The sequence below is a fragment of the Amblyomma americanum genome, chromosome 9 (assembly GCF_052857255.1).
Source record: "Amblyomma americanum isolate KBUSLIRL-KWMA chromosome 9, ASM5285725v1, whole genome shotgun sequence".
NCBI lineage: Eukaryota > Metazoa > Arthropoda > Arachnida > Ixodida > Ixodidae > Amblyomma > Amblyomma americanum.
In genome coordinates, this window is record NC_135505.1 from 30,515,268 (window position 1) to 30,538,637 (window position 23,370).

Consider the following 23,370-nt stretch of genomic DNA (forward strand, 5'->3'; position numbering starts at 1 on the left):
GATTAAGAGCAAGAAACCTGGTTGCCCACACATGCAGATGGAAATGCCAGAAAGAAGAGCCGAAGGATGTGGCCACTGCAGGAGCATGTAGTGCAGCAACCGGTAAATCATAGATGAAGCCGGTCTTCGGCTGATTCCAAACCTGAAGTGCAAGGTGAGCTGAACAACAGCTCAAAAGAAGGGAATGCCAAAGTGCCAAAGTCAGTCACTTTATCCAGTGGATACAGCGAGACGGAGAGCCAAAGCAGAGCGGCGGAGACAGTATAGCTTTCCTAAACGGAATGCGGAAACAGATGAAGACAGTGAAACGCAATAAATACCTGATGTAATAAGAACACAGCACACTACTAATACAGCACACACAGCACACCACAGCACACCACAGTAATAAGAGCACAGCACAGTAACAAGCACAGCGTCACGAACAACCAGTGGAACCGTCCAGGCGCAGATCAGAGACCGTGTTCAGTCCAGAGCACGCACGAGCGACCGAGCATTCGGCGCTCGAGCTTCGGTGTGTTCGGCGCTTCTCTTCGTCTTCATCGTTGAGCGCCAGCCTCTGAAGATTCTAAAGCCCGTGTCCAGTCTTACAATTCCCCCCGGGCGAAAGGGCGCCATCCTGGCGCCCTAGGGCGATGTGACGACGGCGGGGTCGTAGTAAGGTTTGAGGCGGGTCGTGTGGACAATTTCGCGGCCTCGGCGGCGATGATCAGAGGATGGCGTAAGGGGTTCGATAAGGTAATTGACGAGGGATGTCTGCTGAAGAATACGGTAGGGTCCCTGGTACTTGCTAACAAGTTTGGAGGAAAGGCCGGGGCCTGAGGAGGGCACCCAGAGCCAGACCAAAGAGTCAGGAAGGTAGCGGGAGGAAGTGCAGGGGGATCACGGGTGTTTTTCTGCTGCTGCTGGGCGTGAGAAGTGAAGGACCGAACTGTTAGAAAATTCTGTAAAACTACGGGAAAAGCTGAACGGCTCCCGTCTCGCATGTCGGCGCTATCGCCAAAGTGTAGTTTCGGTTTCGAAACGGGAACTTCTACGCAATTCAGAAATGTGCAACTAAAGTGCGAAAAAGTTGGTACATTCGTGCTATTATGCTCAGCGCTACACAGAGCGATTGCACGCTTATTATAAGCGTCACGCACTCTCAGGCTGTTCGTAAGCGCAAATAGCGTCTTTTATTCTTCAGAACATGATTGTCTTGCGGAGTGATACCACCCCTGGAGCCGCAGCACACAGCGCGGAGTGCCACAAAACGCGGCTGCTGATGCAACTAATGGCGCGCGAACAGCACGTCGTTTGACGGCGACTGCAACTGTGTGCCAAACAAGACAGCATTTCTTGGCCGGACAAAGCAAGTGCTGCTCGTTTTCAAGGTATGTATACATTCAGCTTTTATCAGCGCTGCGATTGTCAAGACAGCACTGTCAGTTTTCGCGGCGAACAACTCACTGTAGGGATTGGCAGCTGCAACGAGAGGAGAAAAAGAAACCATACGAACTAGTTAGCGCGTACTGTCGCGTGAAATGCAAAGAAAACATATATGCATGCCCCAAAATGGCCCTCGCATCGGCGTATCAGTAACCTGGCCAGCTCGAAATACAGCATTATCGAGTATCGTGGCTCGTTACCGTATACATGCGAAGCGCGGGCGCACATGGTTTCGATTCGCCGTATTGAAGTGACAAGGTGATGGGCACATGCTATACATACCGTTATTACATTTTTTTTTTGCGCCTGGGAGGTAATCCGCTCCTTATCCTTACTTCGACAGATGAGGCAGCTATAGGACAGTATGTACGCATTTTTATTTGTTTGCATAATTTCGTGAATCTATATACAAGTGAAACCATTTGACAAGTGAATCTCTTAGAATTGAACATGTCATTAAGTGCGTGCAATAGCTGAATCGAATTCATTATTTCAGTAATTAATTAATGTAATAATTAAGTGAAGTGCAATACTCGTCTCCAAGCAAATTGAAACAATTAAATTAAAATATTTTGCCAAATGCACTGAATTTAATCACTGAGCCGATTTTTCATGTTTGAGCATTATTTTTTTGTTCTTGATACAAATTATACATTGTTTTGCCATTGTGGTGTCGTTGGTTGCTGCTGTTGCGACTGTTTCTGAACATTTTGAGCCAATTATGATACTGCGGCTTGCACTGTTTTGTTTCTCACCCTAGTATCTTTTGTACAAGACATATTTTTTATAGCAATGTGTAATCTGTATTTCCTTTGCCCGTAATCCTGTATAATGATGTTGCAATATTTTAATATATACGTGCATTTATTTTTCCTGGAAAAACCTGCAGTTCAGCATTGTTCTTATGTATTACTTTGCAACCGCTCACTCCCCTCTCTTACTGCCTCTGCATGGGCCATGAGAGAACTTGAGTAAATTATAATAGCTAATGCAGATTTGAACTGAATAGTTTAATTTGGTTGTATTTCATTAATTAAAATTAATGAATAAGGGTTGCCATTTTTGTATTACTGGTATATTTCCACTTCTTAATTTCCAAGTGTTCAATTGTTTTGTGTTTGGCACAATAAATGTTCAAGTTCTGACGCGGCTTCTACCACCGTTCTCGCCAGCACCAGAAAAATTTAATGAGCATAACATTTGAATTTTGTGTATTGGACCAAAGTTGTCATTTTGGTAGGTCTGCTATACATGTTCAAAGCAAGTGGTCATCAGTTTATTTTAGCATATATTTGTATGTATGTATATATTTGATGTGGTTTGCAGTAAACTTTCTTGAAAGACGGCGTTTTTGCCATCATATTGTTTCGTCGTCCTTGTCTGCGCTATATTGTCATGATTATTTGACCTCCAGCTACCAAATTAAAAATGACATATTTGATGCCACTAATGCACTGAAATGGTGATTTCTGGGCAAAATGCGGCAGAACCACATATCCAATGGCCACCATTTTGCTCTTGTTTGAAAACTGCCGCTCTTCCCTACATTTAAGTAATACTTAGTATGGGGAAGTTCTCTAGGAATATCTGCATTCTGCCATTTTCTGGGGCCTCTACAAGGGCCTCTAGAGTGCCTGGCATGCGCATCTCAAATGCAGTTTTTTCCACTTCGTGTTTTTGCCAACTTGATTACCCTTACAGATGTTTTCATCATGCTTTTGTGGTGCAATTTCAATTAAACTTATACTGTCGAGATCAGAAAGAACTGAACCATGGAGCTATGCTATATTTTTGTAGCTCAGTCGAACATATCAAATTTTAATGTCACCTAATTATATTTCGTAATTATGATGCTTTAACAAAATTGAACATTTCTGTATGATGTTGTACCTCAATAACAATACAAATAGCATAGCTTTGCATGGTTGAGGGAAAGTGTCTGAACAACCTGTAAGAAATTACCTAATTAGGCTTCAGTTATTTTTCCATAATATGAAAACCGATTGAGATGTACTGAAACTAATTATATGTTCGAAAATAGAAGGAACTATTACATATGCACAGCTAATTTCATTACGTTATATCTTGTAATAAACATTTTCATTTTTAAGATCCACATCTTCCCTTTAGCCTCGAGATCGTTAACCAGCCTGCTAGACTGTATGGATCCTTGCTTTAAAAATTCACATTCTAAAATGTCCTTTTTTTGTCCTAGGTATTTCTTGAAGACGGCACAGAACTTGATGAGGAAAGCTTTAAGTACATGCAAGAAAACTTTGGTGGCAATTTGGGCTGCAAATTCATACTTGGCTCCTGTGCTTTCACTCCAGATCCTTTCAATGCAGGTATGATGCTTTCAGTGCATGCAACACTCTGTCGCTATCCATAAGCACATGCGCCACCTATCTTCTGGCCAAGGTAAATTTCAAGCCCTGGTACTCAGAGGATTCACAGATGAGGCTGACAACATAACATTTCTCGAGTGTGCATTGAAGTGTGTTGTTACACATTGCTTTGCATTCATTAGGCTGGTATGGCTTGTGATCCCGAAGCTGCACATGGGCTAAGAGAGATGCCTGAGTGCAGGGCTCCCAATTAATTTCAACTATCTGGGATTCTTTAATATGCAGGCACTGGCATCGCACAGAATGCAAACCTTTTGCATCAGTAGAGTGATGCAGAGCTATGGGTCTGACCTGACTAATATGCATTCTTATTATACCCTGATGTAGACAAAGGGCAGGCATGTTAATTCTGAAGTAATTTAGATTTGCTATCAGTATAATTGATAACTTGAAGCAAGCATTAGCCTGAGCATCAAGTTTATTCTAGGCTAACGATGGGGTCAAGTGATCAACAGCATCTGTTTAGTGTGGTGGATTGTAGTGGTTTAACTGTATTTACAAAACTATGTGCACAAACAGTTCTGGTTTAATAAATTTTTTCTCATGACTGGTAAGTCTTGAAGCAAGCAAACTGCATGCTAAGGATGCATTGTATTGTTGTCTGCACTGTTGTAGCCACTACACCTAGTTATATTGAGAAGATCCATGAGTTTTGATTAAGAGCCCTGCTACTGCACTATGACACCAGAGCTCCGATGTGATGGTTGTACAGTCATTGACAAAAGTTTGCAGGATGCAGATTGGCCGAAAAAAAAAAATTCTGCATTACCTCGCTAGAAAGTCAGCTATTCATTCCAGCAAATGGAGCACGCATATGTCATCATGTGTGTGTACTTTTCATTGCCGTGCTTTGCCTGGCTACACAGGAATACATTTATTGCCACGAATCTGCAACCCACAGGCTTTTGTGTATGACTGTACATGTGGACAAGCTGTGTAAGCAAAACCAGTAAAATTATAACATAGCGTGATAGTTGCTATACTGTTCTCTGCACCAAGACGTCTCTCAGAGAAAAAATTAAAGGTGAAAAAAAGGAACGGCGCTAGAGTTTGGCATACTGTCATCTGAAACTTGATTGTATCCTTTTCTATTTCGAAGAAAGGGAAGTGCTACAGAAATGAGTGGAAAGCAGGTTGAGTGTAACGAGAAATGCCAGTGTAGTCATAATCTGAAAAGAGATCTGGAGCAATTTCTGCCAAGAAAAACATCTACTATCACAATATTATTTTAATTTGGCTGCTGTTATTAGCGTTTTTCAAATGACTGCACCTGCTTGACATAAGGCAAAGTAAATTAAGCAAAGGCAGCTACAAAAAGCAAAGCTGCATCCTGCTCATATAATTGACTTCTGCTGCCACTATGTTGGACGCAGCAAACCACATGTCCTTGCTAAAGCAGCTCATTGTAATTATTTAAAGGCGCCAAAAACACACACAAGAGAAGATAATGGGATGGAGTGCCACTCACAACTCTGTGAGTGGTCAAAGGTCAACAAGTTCAAAGGTTTGATTCCTGGCCATTGCAGCCAAATTTAAAAAGGGTAAAATAGAGAACCGCCAGTACACTGTGTGATGCCAGTATGATGCCAGTGTGATGCCAATCAAGAAATTGCAGACCTCGAGGTCTTGTATGCATTCCTGCGACAGAGCCTGAAGGGAGACGAGGCACTTCAATGGCTCCTTATGACAGACAGGGCAGCACAGGACATGGGCCGTCCAAAAGCTCTGCTCAGTGGGGTGTTCCCATTGCTGGGCATTTTCTTCAAGGAAAAGACAGAGTTCCTATTTAGTGTTTTTGAGGTGAGATTATTGCGGGGATGGATACTCGGTAGCCTCTCAGCATTAACATAATTTCTGCTTTATGACCATAGATGAAACTCGCATATCTCTGTAAAATTCTAGAGCACTTGCTCCATCATTTGAGTTCACAGAAATTGTAGCCAGTGGCAACGAAAAATTAACAATTAACATGCGTCATTGTTCCAGTAGAATTTTATGGGCACCACCTCAAAGTTTACCAAAGTGCAAAAAGCTGTGAACTTTCCTTTTTGTAGTCCTGCTGCTGCAATTAGCCAGGTGTTCATTATTCCTGTGATTCTTCAGCACAGTTGTTACCTGTGTGCTCTTGTGTTGAACATGCAGTTTCCTTATATTCATCTGCTTATGATGGCTTCTTACCTCCACAGACGTCAACCTGTGTTTCTGAACTGATTAGTGACCTGCCTCCTACACCAATGGTGGTTGTACTTCATAAGATTTTCATAATTTTCTGGATGATTTGAGCAGAGTATAACCTTCTAAAAAAGCATGGAAGTATGAAACCTCATTTATCACAAAGAATTAGAGTGTGGTAACAAAGGAGGTTGTTGTGAATTACCCTGTATGTCAGACTCAATGCAGCTTCAAGAATTTTATGAGGCATGCCCAGCAAGCTAAATTAACCATCCGCATTCCACAGTCTTCTCTTTGAGATTGTACCTGGCAGCATAACCCGCTGCTAGAACCTTGTTAGTGTAGCTATAAAATTCAGGTTTGTGGCCTATAATATTAACTTGAGAATCATCTCTAGAAAATATCGCATGCATTGCCATTCATCCATCTGCTCTTGTCTGTTGCTTTATAAATACCTTCAGTGTCTAGCATTTGCATCTACATAGAGGTGCCGTCATATTTTTTTTGTGAGCTGTGCTGACGACCAGCTATGTGAGAAAGATTTGTATGCCTCATGTTCATATTATCATGCTAAAAATTATTCTTCTGAGCTGTAGCATTAAAAAAAACGAATTGCTCCACAATTGCTAATATTTAATCCGAACTCAGTTTTTGATGTAGTCGTTGATAATTTTCTTTTCAGGCACAAGCATCTTTGACTGTGATTGTACGTGCACTGTGACACTCGACGGAGCGAAGTGCTTTGAAGGACTGAGCTTTCTGGCCGCCATGGAGACCCTGTATGCTGCGTACTTTTGTCTCAACATGAAATACAATCAAGAAGTGCAAGCCACATTGGAATTCATTCAGAGGTAACCACATAAATTTTTCTCTTATTGTGTGTAGACAAGTTTTTATCATATCTATCTCTTTATGACTGTTGCAGTATATACTCAGTAAGACGTGAGGAAAAAATAGCATGTAAACTGCATATGCCTGGCATCCCTCCTGGAGCATCTCGACATTGTTGCGATTCAATGTGCACGTGCATTTTGTGCATACTTTGACAACCTTAATAACACGAACTGATGGGCGAGTTGGTCTAACACCACGGTGAAACAGTGCAGTGGCATACGGACAAAAAAAGAAAGTAACTACTAATCTTCACTAGGTGGCTGGATGGCACATTCTCTCATGTGAGCTGAGCATACGTGAAGGCACTGGGAGTTGGATGGCTTGTGTCAGAAGACGGAAGGCTGCTGTGCTTTTCAGTGAACGCAACCACAGCTTTCATCCTTTCGTACATAGTTTTTATGCCACTCTCTGGTGGCAACTGCTGTTGTATCACAGAAATAAGAAATATGAACACGAGAAATGTGAGCATTGCTTGTCAAACCTTTCAGTTTCAGGGAAATCCAGGAAAATATCCATGCAAATGCTGCGGTAAAGAGGTGCTTGCATAGCACTCTGCGTTCTTTTCTTCAGAGTGCAATGGAGTACTAGTAGAATGACAATGAGGCTAAGGTCATCTTATAACTGAATTTTCGCATAGCAGAGAATAGGCGAACGATGACAGAAACCAGGGCACCCGTCCTTTGAACAGCCACTCGATTTTAAATACTCCAAATATACAGCGCTAGAAGTTACAAACAGCCGATGTCTCCTGACATCGATGGTGGATGAAGATGTTTATTGCTTTAAGCGTTCATTTAGCTACCGGACATGCCTATAGCACAGCCAAGTTTATCTAGCGGCACCTACCTGAAGCACGCAAAATAGTTTTTGGGCTAGTCATGAGCTAAAGGAACGGCTTGTGAGAACGATGAATATTTACAGCAGCATGTGCCATTTTAGATATGTGCAGCGCGAGAGAAATGGCCAACAGGAGAGAGTGATAGAGGACATGCGCTGCTTTAAGCCAACTGCACCAAGCCCCATGAATAAAAGCCATTCAGGCATAGTACTTTATCTGCTACAATACAAAGCAGTACTTGATACCCTCGTGTACCAGGACGCCACTGACGTCACATTGGGTAGTAGGTACATCCTCTGTCGGCTTCGCTCGAAAGAATACAACTTGGCAAAGTGGTTGGCTAGCTGCGGAAGTTTTCCACTTACTACATGACAATAAAAATCAACGTTTGCAACCTGGTAACTGCAACATAATAAGTGGTATCACGCAAATCAGAACTTGAATACTAAGCAAAACTTCATGCTGGGCTTCGTGGTGCATATTATTAGACGGGTATTTTGTAGTGCAACAGGACGACACAGAGCCTAGGAGACAAGGCTCTAGATTGCCTATAGCGCTGTCATGTCGTCGGCTCTCCTACTTGTTGTCCAGTTGCACTCTGAAGGACCCTTCTTCCTGAAATGTCTTTCTCAAAAACTTTTCTAGTCTTCTTGCATAGTTGATGGCGTAACAACCACGCATTGTTGTGAAAAAAGACAAAAGTGACGGAAAGACGAGATGTGTAATGAATGATGCGAAATGGAAACCTCAGAACTTTGCTGATGTCCCATTCAGTGTACTGTGAAAGGCTGGCTTCTGGGACAAGCCCATTCACTTACAGTGACTTCATGCTCAGGCATCTTTTGCATCATTCAGCCCCTTAGTGGAGACCAGTGGATGTAACGCACTGATTCACTAATGTACAGGAGTGCTACGCCCTTTCTTTGCTTTGTTTGCATGCCATTGCAATGTTTCACCATTGTGTTAAGACAACCTGCCAGGCAATGTGGTTTAATTACAGAATGATGTCAAGTTGGCTACACTTTATTCGGAGTCTTTTTCTGTAGCCCTACATCAACTTTTTGCAAAGAAAATCTGTGCAGGATTTTCATTTCGCATTTTCCAAGCTGTCATTTGCTGTGCTTGAGGTCACAATAAAATTTAAGGACGCGTTGCTTTCCATTTATGTTGAAAGAGTAATGTGGTGCATTGGAAATAACGTTCCATATTGCAATTTAATAACGTAAGTCGAAGTGCTACATCTAAGATGAAATTTCAGGCTCGTGTACTTGAGACGTATATTCTGCTGGTGTGAATGCTACGGGATAGCCAACTCTTGAAGCTGCATAATAATATCTAAATGTTCAGTATAGTATTGAAGTGCGTACTTTTGTAATATGCATCTCTATGTTTAGCTATCAGATTACATGATTTGTACTACCATTTTCAGGATGAGATGCATAAAGACAATGGACTGGTAAAACAAACTGAAGTTTATGTAGGAAGGTGTAATGGGCAAATGCCTTGACTTCAGTACTAAAAAACTGTACCCTCTATAGGTGTCTTGTTTGTGATGAATGCTTCTTCTTTTAACTAAAAGAATAAGGAAACAGCCACTCACGTGCACTTGAGCACCCTGGTTATGATTAACATCATCGTTAGCTAGATTTTCAAGTTCATCACAAGTGTTTGGAGGTACATTTCGCTGTCAGTCTGGATGCTTAACTGTCTGTAATCATCCTCAAGATGTCTTTTCTGTTCTTTGAAACAAGTATAACAGGGCTTTCGTAAATGAAAGAAATGCTTCACAGTTGTGATTTTTTCTGTAAGAATCAAACATCTGTCATTTCCTTATGTTGGTGTCTCATGTTCAAGGAACATGGCAAAGAAAGGAAAAGTAAATGTGTGGGAATGTGTGTCCCAGCATAGCACAGGCTTATTCCAATAATCAAATTGACAAAAAAATACCAAAGGTACCAAAGGCCAATAATATACCAAAGCAAAAAAAAAAATGCCAAAAGCCAAAAAAAGCCAAAGGTAAAAAACCCTGTTCACTATGTTTTTGTCTGCTAATTGAAAATATGCCATTCAATTTCATTATGTTATGTAATATGCAAGATTTTGGAGAGAAATTGTAAGAAATTTTGCTGGAGGAAACTTGTTAAAAGGCATGCCATTCATTTGTAGTTACGTCAGGGAACGCAATAAGGGTAAAATTATCATCTTATCATAGAAATTAAGTTGTTGGTGTTTGAAGTTGCCATTTCAGAAACGGGAAGGCAAATGTTTACACATTCTTGTTTTTAAAATGGCAACACAAGAACCTTATAACTCAAGTTATATGATAGGCAGGATGATTTTACCTTTTGTCGATGTCAAGACAAAAATAATAGCATGCGTTTCAGCAAGCTTTCTGCAGCAAAATTTCTTAGTTTCTCTCCAAAATCTTACTTAACATATAAGTGCACAAGGACTAGATGTCTATAAAATTCAGGGACATATTTGGAATCACCGTGTAGAAACACGTTCCATGGAATTTTCATAGTTGTGACTATGGAAATTTTTTTTCTAAGACCAGCTTCCCTGCTTTCATGGGTTGCATGTGACATCACAGATGCCATGATTGAGTCCAAGGCATAGCTTCTGCAGTGAAGGTCAGAGCAGGCGGTAACACGTGGATTTAAAAATGCTCAGGTTTCCGCAGTGACTGTTTTCAAACATGGAGCTGCTATGAGGGTACTACACATGTACAGTGATTTATAACTAGGAATCAGTGATTATACTGCAGTTCACTCCTCACATGTCGAGGCTATTGTTCGGTTCATGAAGTATAAATAGCATCAAGAAAAAATACGATTATAAATAATTTAGCTGCAATAGGGAAATACTACAAGGTAATTCATATATACTAATGCCTAATACATGATTTGAAAAAAGAAAACATGCAAGCAATATTTTGGTATCTGCTGTTCTTGAATTCATGTTGGGCATGTCTTATGTAAGCCTGCAGTTTAGCAAGGCGGCTAGGAAAGAATATTTTCATATTCTTACTGCACTTGAGCTGGCCCTCCTGGAGAGATGAGTTGTAATTTAATGTGCTGTAGTTGCAAAGTAAGTCTTGGGAAATGTGCTAGTTTTTTTCTATTCTCCACACCCAGCAAGAGTTGTGCTAAAAGACAACATGCACACACGTGCGCTCAACCTGTCTGCTTATTGTGTATAGTGCTTTAGGGTAGTTCTTCATGGCCTTCCTGAAATCTTAAAGGCTAGCATTTATGTGACTATGGCTCAGTTAATAACTTTCTTAAGCTACATTAATCATTTGGCTCAGTATTAAAATCAGAGCTCAACTGCATTGGCTAGTCATGTGTAAGATCCCTAGTTTTTGAAAAAAAAAACCCCTGATTTTAGCATTTCTGTGCAATGGTGTGCTAGCAGCCACATTATCTTTTCTGGACGATATTGTGCCTTCAGTAATCAGTACGATGACGTAACGATAGGAATGCTATTGTTTGTCACGTGACTTATCATGAAGGGTACAACCTGGCAATGAAAAAAGTTCAGCTGATGCCTTGATATATTTGCTACCGTTCTGCTCATGCAAACTAGCACAAGTGCTGCGGCTCTGGCAGCAATGCTCTCACACTCTTGTATGAGGTTTACAGCATGGGCACCTGCCAAAAGCAGTACTACCGTATATGTATGCACAAATGCAGCACGAGTTTATTTTTAAAATCATATGCTTTAGAAAGCACCTCACGTTATATTGGATCCAAGGTATAAATACAGAGCAATTTTTTTTCTAACTTTTTTACACCCATAGCGAGCTCTCCCAACAGACTATTGAGCTGCGAGAGTAAGCCAACTTTTTGGTGGCCAGGAACGTGGAAAGGAAACCGTGCAGACTACTGAGAAAGAATAGAAGGCACTGAAAGAGCCTTGAGTAGTATGGAAGGAAAAAAATTGCTAACAAGCACAGAGCTGTGCCGCATGGACCATGAAGCAGTGAGAAAAGGAAGCGATGGCATGCGAGCCATTGCTGTAAGGCTGCGGAGAATATTGCAGATTCTTCATATGGAATTCACAGAATTCAAAACTTTTTCTTAAAATTAGAAGCTTAGGCATGTGGCAGCAACAGCACTGTACTGCTGTGCAGCAACAGCATGCACAAGGAATATCTCTGGCACCAGAAATTTGCTGTGTAAAGCATGCTAAATCAGAATGCTGTAACTGCAGTATTGCTATTACTGTTGCCTGCCTAATGCTGGAGGCATTTGCTTTCTTGGCATCGCAGCATCTCTGCCTCTGTGTTTTGTGATACATGGTTTTTCTTGAAAAGCTAGTGTAACCATGTAAATGATGTTAACATGAACCCTTATTTCCACAGAAGTGGCGCAAAGGCGGATCTACATTTAGACTGGCCCTATAATTCTGCACTTCTTAATTCGGATGATCTAGCTTCTTAATATGTCTTATTCTTTTCAGGCAACTAGTGGGCATGAACCCAGAGGAAGGGAGCCGGCAGTTGAACCGGAGGATCACCTCAGTCCACCCAAAAGTGCACAGCGCCCTTCAGCAGCTTGACAAATTTAAAAAAAAGTGGCAAGATTGCATGTCTCGGATTTAGTGTGTTTGTGAACTTTGAACTTTCATTTTGGATTTATTGCGTAGCTCAGATTACGAAATCTGATATCGGAAGTTAGATATTGGAAATTAGATTCGATTTGCAAGTACATGCATAATGTATATCATTTGATGTGTAGATTGTTTTTGCTATTTTTGTACCTTTTTGGGTTCTTAATTAAAACTGTTTCACACTAATTCGCTTCTATGCAACTTTATCACTTCCTAGATTGTGTTTGAAGGAGGTGCAAAATACCACACGCAAGCTCATCATCATCATCATCATCAGCCTTACTACACCCACTGCAGGGCAAAGGCCTCTCCCATGTCTCGCCAATTAACCCTATCTTTTGCCAGCTGCATCCACCCTTTGCCTGCAAACTTCTTAATCTCATCTGCCCACCTAACCTTCTGCCGCCCCCTGCTCCGCTTACTTTCTCTTGGAATCCACTCCGTTACCCTTAAGGACCAGCGGTTATCTTGCCTTCGCATTACATGCCCTGCCCAAGCCCATTTCTTTCTCTTGATTTCGACTAGGATGTCATTAACCCGTGTTTGTTCCCTCACCCACTCTGCCCGCTTCCGATCTCTTAACGTTACACCTATCATTTTTCTTTCCGTGGCTCGCTGCGTTGTCCTTAACTTAAGCTGAACTCTTTTCGTTAGCCTCCACGTTTCTGCCCCGTAGGTGAGTACCGGTAAGATTATGCTGTTGTACACTTTCCTCTTGAGGGAAATTGGTAAACTGCCACTCATGATCTGCGAGAATTTGCCATATGCGCTCCACCCCATTCTTATCCTTCTAGTTATCTCCCTCTCATGATCCGGATCAGCTGTCACTACCTGCCCTAAGTAGACGTATTCCGTCACAATTTCTAGGCTCTCACTGCCGATTGTGAACTGTTGTTCCCTTGCTAGGCTGTTGAACATTACCTTGGTTTTCTGCATGTTAATTTTTAGACCCATCAATCTGCTCTGCCTGTCTAACTCATTGATCATGATTTGCAGTTCACCTCCTGAGTGACTCAGCAAGGCAATGTCATCAGCAAATGGCAGATTATTTACGTATTCTCCATTTATTCTTATTCCCAAATGTTCCCAATTCAGGCCTCGAAATACCTCCTGTAAACATGCTGTGAACAGCATTGGCGAGATCGTGTCTCCTTGCCTGACGCCCTTCCTTATTGGAATTTTATTGCTGACTTTATGGAGGACTATAGTAGCTGCGCAGTTGCTATATATATCTTCCAGTATTTTGACATAAGGCTCTTCTACCCCCTGATTACGCAATGCCTGTATGACTGCTGAGGTGTCCACCGAGTCGAATGCTTTCTCGTAATCAATGAAAGCTATATATAGAGGTTGAATATATTCTGCGCATTTCTCTATCACCTGATTGATAGTGTGAATATCATCTATTGTGGAATATCCTTTACGAAAGCCTGCCTGATCATTTGGTTGATTAAAGTCTAACGAGGCCCTCACTCTATTAGCGATTTCCTTAGTAAATACTTTGTAGGCAACGGATAGTAAGCTGATCGGCCCGTAATTTTTCAAGTCCTTGGCGTCTCCCTTCTTATGAATTAAGATAATGTTTGCATTCTTCCAAGCTTCTGGTACAGTCGAGGTCATAAGGCATTGCGTATACAGGGTGGCTAGTTTTTCTAGCACGATGTCCCCTCCATCCTTCAACAGATCTGCTGTTACCTGATCCTCGCCAGCTGCTTTTCCCCTTTTCATTGCTTCTAAGGCTTTCTTTACTTCATCTTTCGTTACTGGCGGGATGACGCATTGCTGTGCACTGCTGTCTTTCTCATTAACGCTCTGATTACATTGGCTACTGTACAGGTCTGTGTAGAACTCTTCGGCTACGTTAACTATCTTATCCATATTGCTAATGACATTGCCCTGCTTGTCTCTTAATTCATACATCTGGTTTTTACCTATGCCTAGTTTCCTCTTCACTGTTTCTAGGCTACCTCCGTTCTTTATAGCATGCTCGATTTTCTCCATATTAAACTTCCTTATGTTGGCTACCTTGCACTTATTTATTAACTTTGATAGCTCCGTTAGTTTTATCGGTAGGGTTAGATGCCCTCATGTTTTGGCGCTTCTTAATCAGATCTTTCGTCACCTGAGATAGCTTCCTGGTATCCTTTCGAACTGTCCTACCGCCTGCTTCTACTGTGCACTCCGTAATTATTGATGTCAGATTATCGTGCATTGAATAAACATAAAGATCATCTTCCTCAGTTAAAGCCGAATATCTGTTTTGCAGCGCTATCCTAAACTCCTGTGCTTTCCCTCTTACGGCTAACTCGTTAATGGTCTTCTTCACTAGCTTCTTCCGATCCCTCTTCAAGTCTAAGCTAATTCTAGACCTTACCATTCTGTGGTCGCTACAACGCACCTTTCCGAGGACGGCCACATCCTGAATGATGCCAGGTTTAGCGCATAGTATGAAGTCGATTTCATTTTTAATCTCACCATTGGGGCTCTTCCAGGTCCACTTCCTGTTTTCTCGTTTGCAGAATAAGGTATTCATGATCCGTAAATTATTTCTATCCGCGAATTCGATTAATAACTCTCCCCTGCTATTTCTAGAGCCTATCCCATAGTCACCTACCGCGTGGTCGTCAGCCTGCTTCTTGCCCACCTTCACATTGAAGTCGCCCATCAGTACAGTGTACTGCGATTTTACTTTATTCATTGCTGATTCTACGTCCTCATAGAAACTTTCAACGGTCTGGTCATCATGGTTGGTTGGATGTGGGTGCGTAGGCCTGCACCACTTTCAGCTTGTACCTCCTATTCAGCCTAATTACTATAGCTGCTACCCTCTCGGTAATACTGTAGAACTCCTCTACGTTGCCAGCTATATTCTTATTAATGAGGAATCCCACACCAAGTTCTCGTCTATCCTCTAACCCGCGATAGCACAATATGTGTCCGTCCTTTAGTACTGTATACGCCTCACCTGTCCTCCTAACTTCGCTAAGCCCTATCACATCCCATTTAATTCCCGCTAGTTCCTCAAACAGCACTGCTAGGCTAGCCTCACTAGCTAAAGTTCTAGCGTTAAACGTTGCCAGGTTCAGATTCCAATGGCGGCCTGTCCGGTGCAGCGATGGAGCGATGCAGCGATGGCGTAGAGGTAGAACATCCGCCTCGCGTGCAAGAGGACCGGGGTTCAAATCCTGGTGCCGCGCAATTCTCCACCGGGTTTAAAAAAAACAAAAATCCGCGTGTCGATGGAATTGCATAACCAGGCCTGGAGTGCGGCCTGATCTCGGTGACCAGAACCGATAACGCACTCTCTCACCAGAGCAGGATTTGGCCACCCTGGTGTAGTACTTGGCCACAACCTTCTATGATCAAACCTTCTATGATCAAACACGCAAGCTATTTACTTTCAAAGTGTGTTCATTTTGGTACGTAATCTGTGTGCAGAAAAATTTGCATGCTACAGTCATGACACATTTACCATGCATAGCATGCCTCTTACCTAAACGTGGGCCTGGCTCCGATCAGAAAATACAGGAGTGTAATGCGTATTGTGTCATCAAGCATTAAACAGCATGTGTTCAGTCAGCTTTCAAAGATGAACATGGGCTGCTCATAAATGCTATGGGACATGCGTATGTTAGCATCTTTGCAGTGGAATGTACAGTGCAGCATGAGAACAGAACGTGATATGTAGTCATATAACACAGATCCTGTCATGTTAACTTGGTTACAGCACTCATGCCATACATTGTTGTGATGGTTGGTGTTATGTTGACATAACAGCACATACACCGTGGCATACAGAACATTTGACATCATAACAGGGTACGTAGCGTGTGTGCGCTAACCTTGCCGCAAAATGCACCGCACCACTTTACCACAGGGTGTGTGCACAACGGAGTGGTGCAGCACATGTTGCAGCAACAAGGTTAGCGGCCACATGTCCTGTATTTATGCGGGATTTCTTACAGTGGCGCGGGCAAGCTGTCGGCATTCTTCGGCATAAGTTGCGGCTTGAGAAAGAGTTGTAAATTCGGAAGCATCAGGGCGGTAAGGTAGAATGATGTCCATTGTGCCAGGAGACTCACGGCCGTACAGGAGAAAGTACGGAGAATCCTGTGGTGGCTTGAGCAGCGGAGTTATAAGCGTATGTGACAAAAGGGAGAACGCGGTCCCAGTTACAATGGCCGGAAGCAACATACATGGCCAGCATGTCGCCGAGGGTGCGGTTAAAAAGCTCAACCATGCCATTTGGGGACGGTAGGCGGAGCTGGTGCGGTGAACAACGTTGCATTCCTGATGGAGAGCTTCTACAACTTCTGAGAGGAAGGCCGGACCTCTATCACTGAGCAGCTCTTTGGGCGCACCATGGCAAAGAATGATGCGATGGAGAATGAAGGATGCAATGTCGTGGGCTGGAGCGGATGGTAAAGGCGATGTTTCAGCGTAACATGTAAGGTGGTTGATGGCAACGATTATCCAGCGGTTCCCGGTTGATGTGCTGTGAAGAGGGCCGTAGAGGTCGATGCCAACACGCTCAAAGGGCTGTACTGGGCAAGGCAGCGGCTGCATAGGAGCGGCGGGTCGGCGAGGTGGATGTTTTCGTTGCTGGCATGCGGTGCAGGACTGAACGAACTGGCGGACGTAACGGGCCATCCCACGCCAGTAGTACCGCTGTCGTAGACGGGTGAAAGTCTTCAAGAATCCGGCATGGGCACACTGGCGATCATCGTGGTAGGAAGAGAAAATGAAGGAGCGCAGATGTGTCGGAATGACGAGAAGCCACTTGCGACCATCCGGGAGATAGTTGCGGCGGTAAAGGAGCTCGTCTCGGATGGCGAAATGGTGGGACTGACGACGGAGAGCACGGGAAGGAGGTCGAGACGATTGGCCAGATAGGAGATCAAAAAGGCAAGTGATCCACGGGTCTTTGCGTTGCTCGGAAGCCATATCAGCGAACTCAAACTTCAAAGAAGGCAGGGCGGATATACAAGGCGCTGCCTCAGATGGTACAGGGGAACGTGAGAGGGCGTCAGCATCGGCATGTTTGCGGCCGGAACGATAGATAACGCGAATTTCGTACTCTTGGAGTCGCAGAGCCCATCGCGCCAGTCGACCAGAGGGATCTTTCAAAGAGGACCGCCAGCAGAGGGCGTGGTGATCGGTGACAACGTCAAAAGGGCGCCCGTACAGGTAGGGGCGAAATTTGACGATCGCCCAAAGGATGGCTAAACACTCCTTCTCGGTGACAGAATAGTTGGCTTCAGCTTTTGTGAGTGTCCGGCTAGCGTAAGCGACAACGTATTCGTCAAAGCCTTGCTTGCGATGAGCGAGAACTGCACCGAGGCCGACGCCGCTGGCATCGGTGTGGAGTTCCGTTGGAGAACGAGGGTCGAAGTGATGCAGAATTGGTGGAGTGGTGAGGAGGCGACGGAGTGTCGTGAACGCTTCATCACAGGCTGGCGACCAGGCCGAAAGGTCGTGGCTGGAAAGGAGCTTGTTCAGGGGGTTGACGATAGTGGTAAAATTGCGGACAAAGCGGCGGAAGTAGCAACAGAGGCCGACGAAGCTGCGGAGGTCTTTTACAGAAGTGGGCTTTGGAAATTCGGCCACAGCTCGCAACTTGGCCGGATCCGGGAGAACGCCATCTTTCGACACATGTCCGAGAATGGTGAGCTGTCGAGCTCCGAAGCGGCACTTTTTCAAATTAGTTGGAGGCCAGCGTCGGCCATGCAGCGAAGAACAGTCTCGAGGCGCTGGAGGTGAGACGGAAAGTTCGGGGAAAAGATTACAACGTCGTCTAGATAACAAAGGCATGTGTGCCATTTGAGCCCTCGGAGTATGTTCATCATGCGCTCGAATGTGGCGGGTGCATTGCGGAGGCCGAAGGGCATGACATTAAATTCATAGAGCCCGTCGGGTGTGACGAATGCAGGCTTTGGGCGATCGGCCTCCGCCATCGGCACCTGCCAGTAACCGGAGCGCAAGTCCAATGAAGAAAACTCGGAGCCCTGCAGGCAGTCAAGGGCATCGTCGATACGGGGGAGAGGGTAAACGTCCTTGCGTGTAATCTTATTCAGACGACGGTAGTCCACGCAAAAACGGATGGAACCGTACTTTTTCTTGACCAGAACCACTGACGATGCCCACGGGCTGTGCGACGGTTGTATCACGTGACGTTGGAGCATGTCGGTCACCTGGGCGTCAATGATGCTGTGCTCAGCGGCTGACACGCGGTACGGACGTTGGCGCAAAGGGGCATGGGTTCCAGTAGTGGGTAACGGTGGTGGTGCGGCCCAAGGAAGGTTGCTGGTAGTCAAACGAAGCTTGAAAACGCTGCAGAACGGCGACAAGCTGGTCTCGTTGTGTAGATGTCAGAGCGGCGTCGACGGAACGGTGAAAAATATCTACAGACGACTGATTCCTGATGGGAACAGGCGTAATGGCGCTGACGTGAAGGTCGGCCGCGCTATCGACGAGGGGGTATGCAGAGGCGGGATCGAGAACGGCAACGCTACCAAGCGATTGGCCACGGAGTAAAGTGGTGAGGCAGGAGAACGGGTTGGCCACATAAATAGCGCTGGAGCCACGAACAATTGTCAGCACAGCATGAGGCAGCAAAACAGACTTCTGGTCAGCGCATCGTAAAGAGGGGGTATAAGTCACAGTTGCATCTGAGAGCGCAGCACAAGAAAGAGGCACCAGCACTGAAGAGAAAGGTGGAACGTCTGTGTCCTTTGAGACGACCACAGTAGCGGAAGTAGCACCGGTTACGTCCAAGGGGGCGTCACTGTAGGTCGATAAGTCAAGCTGAGCACGGGCGCAGTCAATAACGGCGTGATGTGAGGAGAGGAAGTCCCAACCAAGGATAACGTCGTGAGAGGAGCGGGCGAGGACGATGAACTCGATTTTGTAGGGAACGTTCCCGATGAGCAGGCGAGCGGTGCAGGCGGCTAACGGTCGAATGTCCTGAGCGCTGGCCGTGCGGAGAGAAACGGGAGGAAGGGGCGTCGTCACTTTTTTGAGTCTGCGACAGACGGTGTGACTGAGAACCGAAACGGCTGCGCCAGTGTCAACAAGTGCTTCGACGGCGACTCCTTCAACGAAAACGGTAATAATATTGGCAGGCGCAGAAACAGGTCTTGAGTGAGCCGCTGGTGACGCAGTTCTTGCCTCCGGAACTGCGGTGGTTAGTTTTCCGCGTGGATGGCGTGTTGGCGACGGAGGATTGGAGAACGGGAACGACGGCCAGTAGACGGCGAGCGGTGGGAGCGGGGATGGAAACTAGGAGGAGAAGAATCCGGATGCGGCAAGTGTGACGAAGGCAAGGACGACGGCGGAAGGTCGTACGTCGGCTCACGCCTATAATCGTAGCGACGGTGGTCACGACTGCGACACAAACGAGCCACGTGACCAGCGACGCCACAGGCGTAGCAAATAGGGCGGTTGTCTAGTATGCGCCAGGGGTTGAGTGGCTGCGGCTGTGATCGGGGGCGGGCAACCGGACGATAAGGTGGGGTCTAACTGCCGGGTAGATGGCCTGTAGACAGGGGCAGCAGGAGAGGGCCGCGACCGCACCACGGCATCGGCGTACGTCAGAGGAGCCGCGATCAGGGGTGGCTGAGAAGGAGGTGGCAGGACTTCAGCGACCTGCTCCTCGATACCACGCTGTAGGTTGGGAGTGAGCGACGGTGCAGGTGTAGGCGGGCAGGTAGCCAAGGATAGCTGGCGTGCGACTTCCTCACGTACAAACTGCTGGATGCTCTGGAGGAGCGACTGTTGGTCCAGAGCACCGTCCCCGGGGAGAGCCAAGCTGCAAAGTGCGGCCTCCTGAAAGCCTGCACGCCGGGTAGAAAGGCGCTGTTTACGCAGCTCATCGAAACTTTGGCAGTAGCCGATGACTCCGGAGACAGTCTGGGGATCTTTGGCGACGAGCATCTGGAAGGCATCATCCTCAATGCCTTTCATAATGTATCTGATCTTGTCGGCCTCGCTCATAGAAGGGTTGACACGCTTGCAGAGGTCGACGACATCTATATAACTGATGAAGTTTTCACCGGTTTGCTGCGCCCGACTTCGCAAGCGTTGCTCGGCGCGAAGCTTTCGCAATGCGGGCGGCCAAAGAATTCTGTCAGACTGGTTTTTAGAGCTGCCCAGCTTGAGATGTCAGCCTCGTGCTTTCGAAACCAGAGATTGGCTACGTCGCTCAGATAAAAGATAACGTTGGTGAGCTTGACGCTATCGTCCCACTTGTTGTATGCGCTTACGCGTTCACAGGAGGCCAACCAATCCTCCACATCCGTGTCATCTGTGCCGCTGAAGATGGTCGGGTCACGCTGCCGCGCGGCGCCGGAACAGAAGACAGCCGACGAAAACGGTGAAGCGGTTAGGGTGACGTTCTCAGGCATTGCAGAGGTGGTAGGCAATGCGCGGGTGCGAAGCTCCAGGGCGAGGGATCGTTGGCACCTCCACCACTTGTAATAAGAACACAGCACACTACTAATACAGCACAGCCAAGTAATAAGAGCACAGCACAGTAATAAGCACAGCGTCACGAAAAACCAGCGGAACCGTCCAGGCACAGATCAGAGACCGCGTTCAGTCCAGAGCACGCACGAGCGACCGAGCGTTCGGCCCTCGAGCTTCGGAGTGTTCGGCGCTTCTCGTCGTCTTCTTCGTTGAGCGCCAACCTCTGAAGATTCTAAAGCCCGTGTCCAGTCTTACACTGATAATAAGCGGCGAGTCATGAAGCCGCTGGAGAAACATGCAATAAACCAGCGAATACAAGTAGTCGCGAAACCGCCAAAATGAGGGAACTACTACTCGAATCGCAACGAGCAGCTCGGGCAGCTTATCGCAAGAGGAAAGCCGAAGAAACACTTCAAGACAATTTGGGTGAAACTCGACTTTTTCAAATTTATAAAAAGCTAAACAAATATAAGCAATGTTAAACAAGGGCAAACATTCCAGTGCACCTATGTCGCATTCTGCCTAACCAGGTAAATCAGCGAATACTTCTTGGGCTGCTATCAGGGCCAATACACAATACATTAATACATAGGAAAGGGGACATCAGGGAATTTAAAAGCTACAGACCGATCAGTGGGCTTTGGGTTCTTGCAAGTTGTTCTCTAAGGTTATTGGTAACTGGATCAATCCCACTTTAGACTTTCTTCAAACAGGCCGGGGAATAAGCGGTTTTTCTTAAAGGTTTTTCGGCTATCGACTGTATTCACACTGTTAATTTAGTGATATTGAAGTCCACCGAATAAAACCAACACTTATATATATATATATATATATATATATATATATATATATATATATATATATATATATATATATATATATATATATATATATCCTTCATAGAAAACAAGAAACTATGGCATTGAGTCGAAACCTCAGCAGCCATGTAGGCATTACGAATACAATGCAATAGCCACATGTAGAAGTATGTCAGATATCAAGAGCGCCCGCAAAGCTGCCATAGTTCTCCGTAGAGAAATCGATAAATTCCCATTCACGAAAGGTGTCGGGCCGGGAAGCACGACTTTTCTTGTACTGTTCTCCTCGCGCTTGCAAGAGATACTCAGAGATAAGTTTTCAGAAGAGTTGCGCATAGAGATTAAAGCAGAACACTTTTATCATCTAGCCGCCCCGGTGGCTGAGGGTTTATGGCGCTCGGCTGCTGGCCCGAAAGACGCGGGTTCGATCCCAGCCGCTGCGGTCGAATTTCAATGGAGGCGAAATTCCAGAGGCCCGTGTACTGTGCGATGTCGGTGCACGTTAAAGAACCCCAGGTGGTCGAAATTTCTGGAGCTCTTCACTACGGCCTCTCTCATAGCCTGAGTCGCTTTGAGACGTTAAACCCCAATAAACCATAAATAATAACCCAAACTTTTATCATCTGCCATTCGCTGATGACACTACCTTGCTGAGTAACTCAGGAGACGAGCTCCAAAGCATAATAAGAACCTACACAGGCAAAGTAGAACGGTGGGTCTAAATATGAGATGCAGAAAGCTAAAGTAAAGCAGTAAAGTAAAGTTTTGGTTGCCCTCACTCCTGCTGTAACTCGGGTATGGCCTCGATTTCGCAACTTGTATCCCCGCCCAGGGTGTCCAAGTCTGCAAGTCGCAAATACTGAGGCTGACATTCACCACTTGTGGGTTTGCCCGGCGCTGAAACCAACCAGAATTCGCCAACTGGCAGCAGCGGGTCTCCACCCAGACAAGCCGTCCTCATATATTGCTTCGACGCAAGGGCCACGCCACCGCTCCTTCCTTGCCTTCATTAGATCGGCCAACCTTCTCTTATTCATTTCACAACCACCCACTCTTTCTTTTCTTTCTCTTTTCTTTCCAACTTTCCTTATGCCCAGAAACAATAACTAACGCTATAAAAATAGCTAGAGAAGCGAGAGGGGAGTGTAGAGCTTTGGGAAGTGCTCTCACATCATGAATGACAAATGTATCAGTATCCCTCAAAAGAAAAGTGTAGAACGGCTGTATCTTACTGGTAATCTTCTGCGGGTAGAAATGTGGAGTCTAACGAAAAGTTCTTAAATCGATGACAACGCAACGAACTTTTCAAAAAATGGCAGTGGTTTAGCTCTGGTTAAGCCTGGAGTGACGCGATAGCTACAGCTGGCCGAGTGGAACTAGCTCAGTCGAATTGCAAAGTCAGACTTCCGCCGCTCGGTTTCGCTGGGCGTTCCTTCATCTTCGTCCCACATGACACGGCGCATGCGCACAGCTGTGGCAGCTGATGCGCGCCGCGCCGCCGGCAGCAGCAGCTGCTCCGCACCACGTGACCAACCACGTGACCAACTGCGATGTCACGGAGCTCAAGTGGTGTAATGAGGGAGTAAATACTCATTGGCATCCACCCAAGCGCAGCCATACGGCTACAAAGGAAACCTACACAGCTTTCTCAGAAACTGCGTAGTTAAAGAAAAATTAGTCTTGCTCCGGGGTTCGAACTCGGGATTACCGCTTCAGCAAAGCAGTCGCTCTACCAAAA

General features: G+C 45.3%; 1 long non-coding RNA gene across 1 annotated transcript; it reads left to right on the forward strand.

Moving 5' to 3' along the window:
* The first annotated feature begins 6,729 nt into the window (after nt 1-6,729).
* Nucleotides 6,730-12,371, forward strand: LOC144104229 (uncharacterized). Its single transcript, XR_013308470.1, has 2 exons — nt 6,730-6,856; nt 12,202-12,371. It is a non-coding gene; the product is annotated as an uncharacterized LOC144104229 (long non-coding RNA).
* The last annotated feature ends 10,999 nt before the right edge of the window (nt 12,372-23,370 follow it).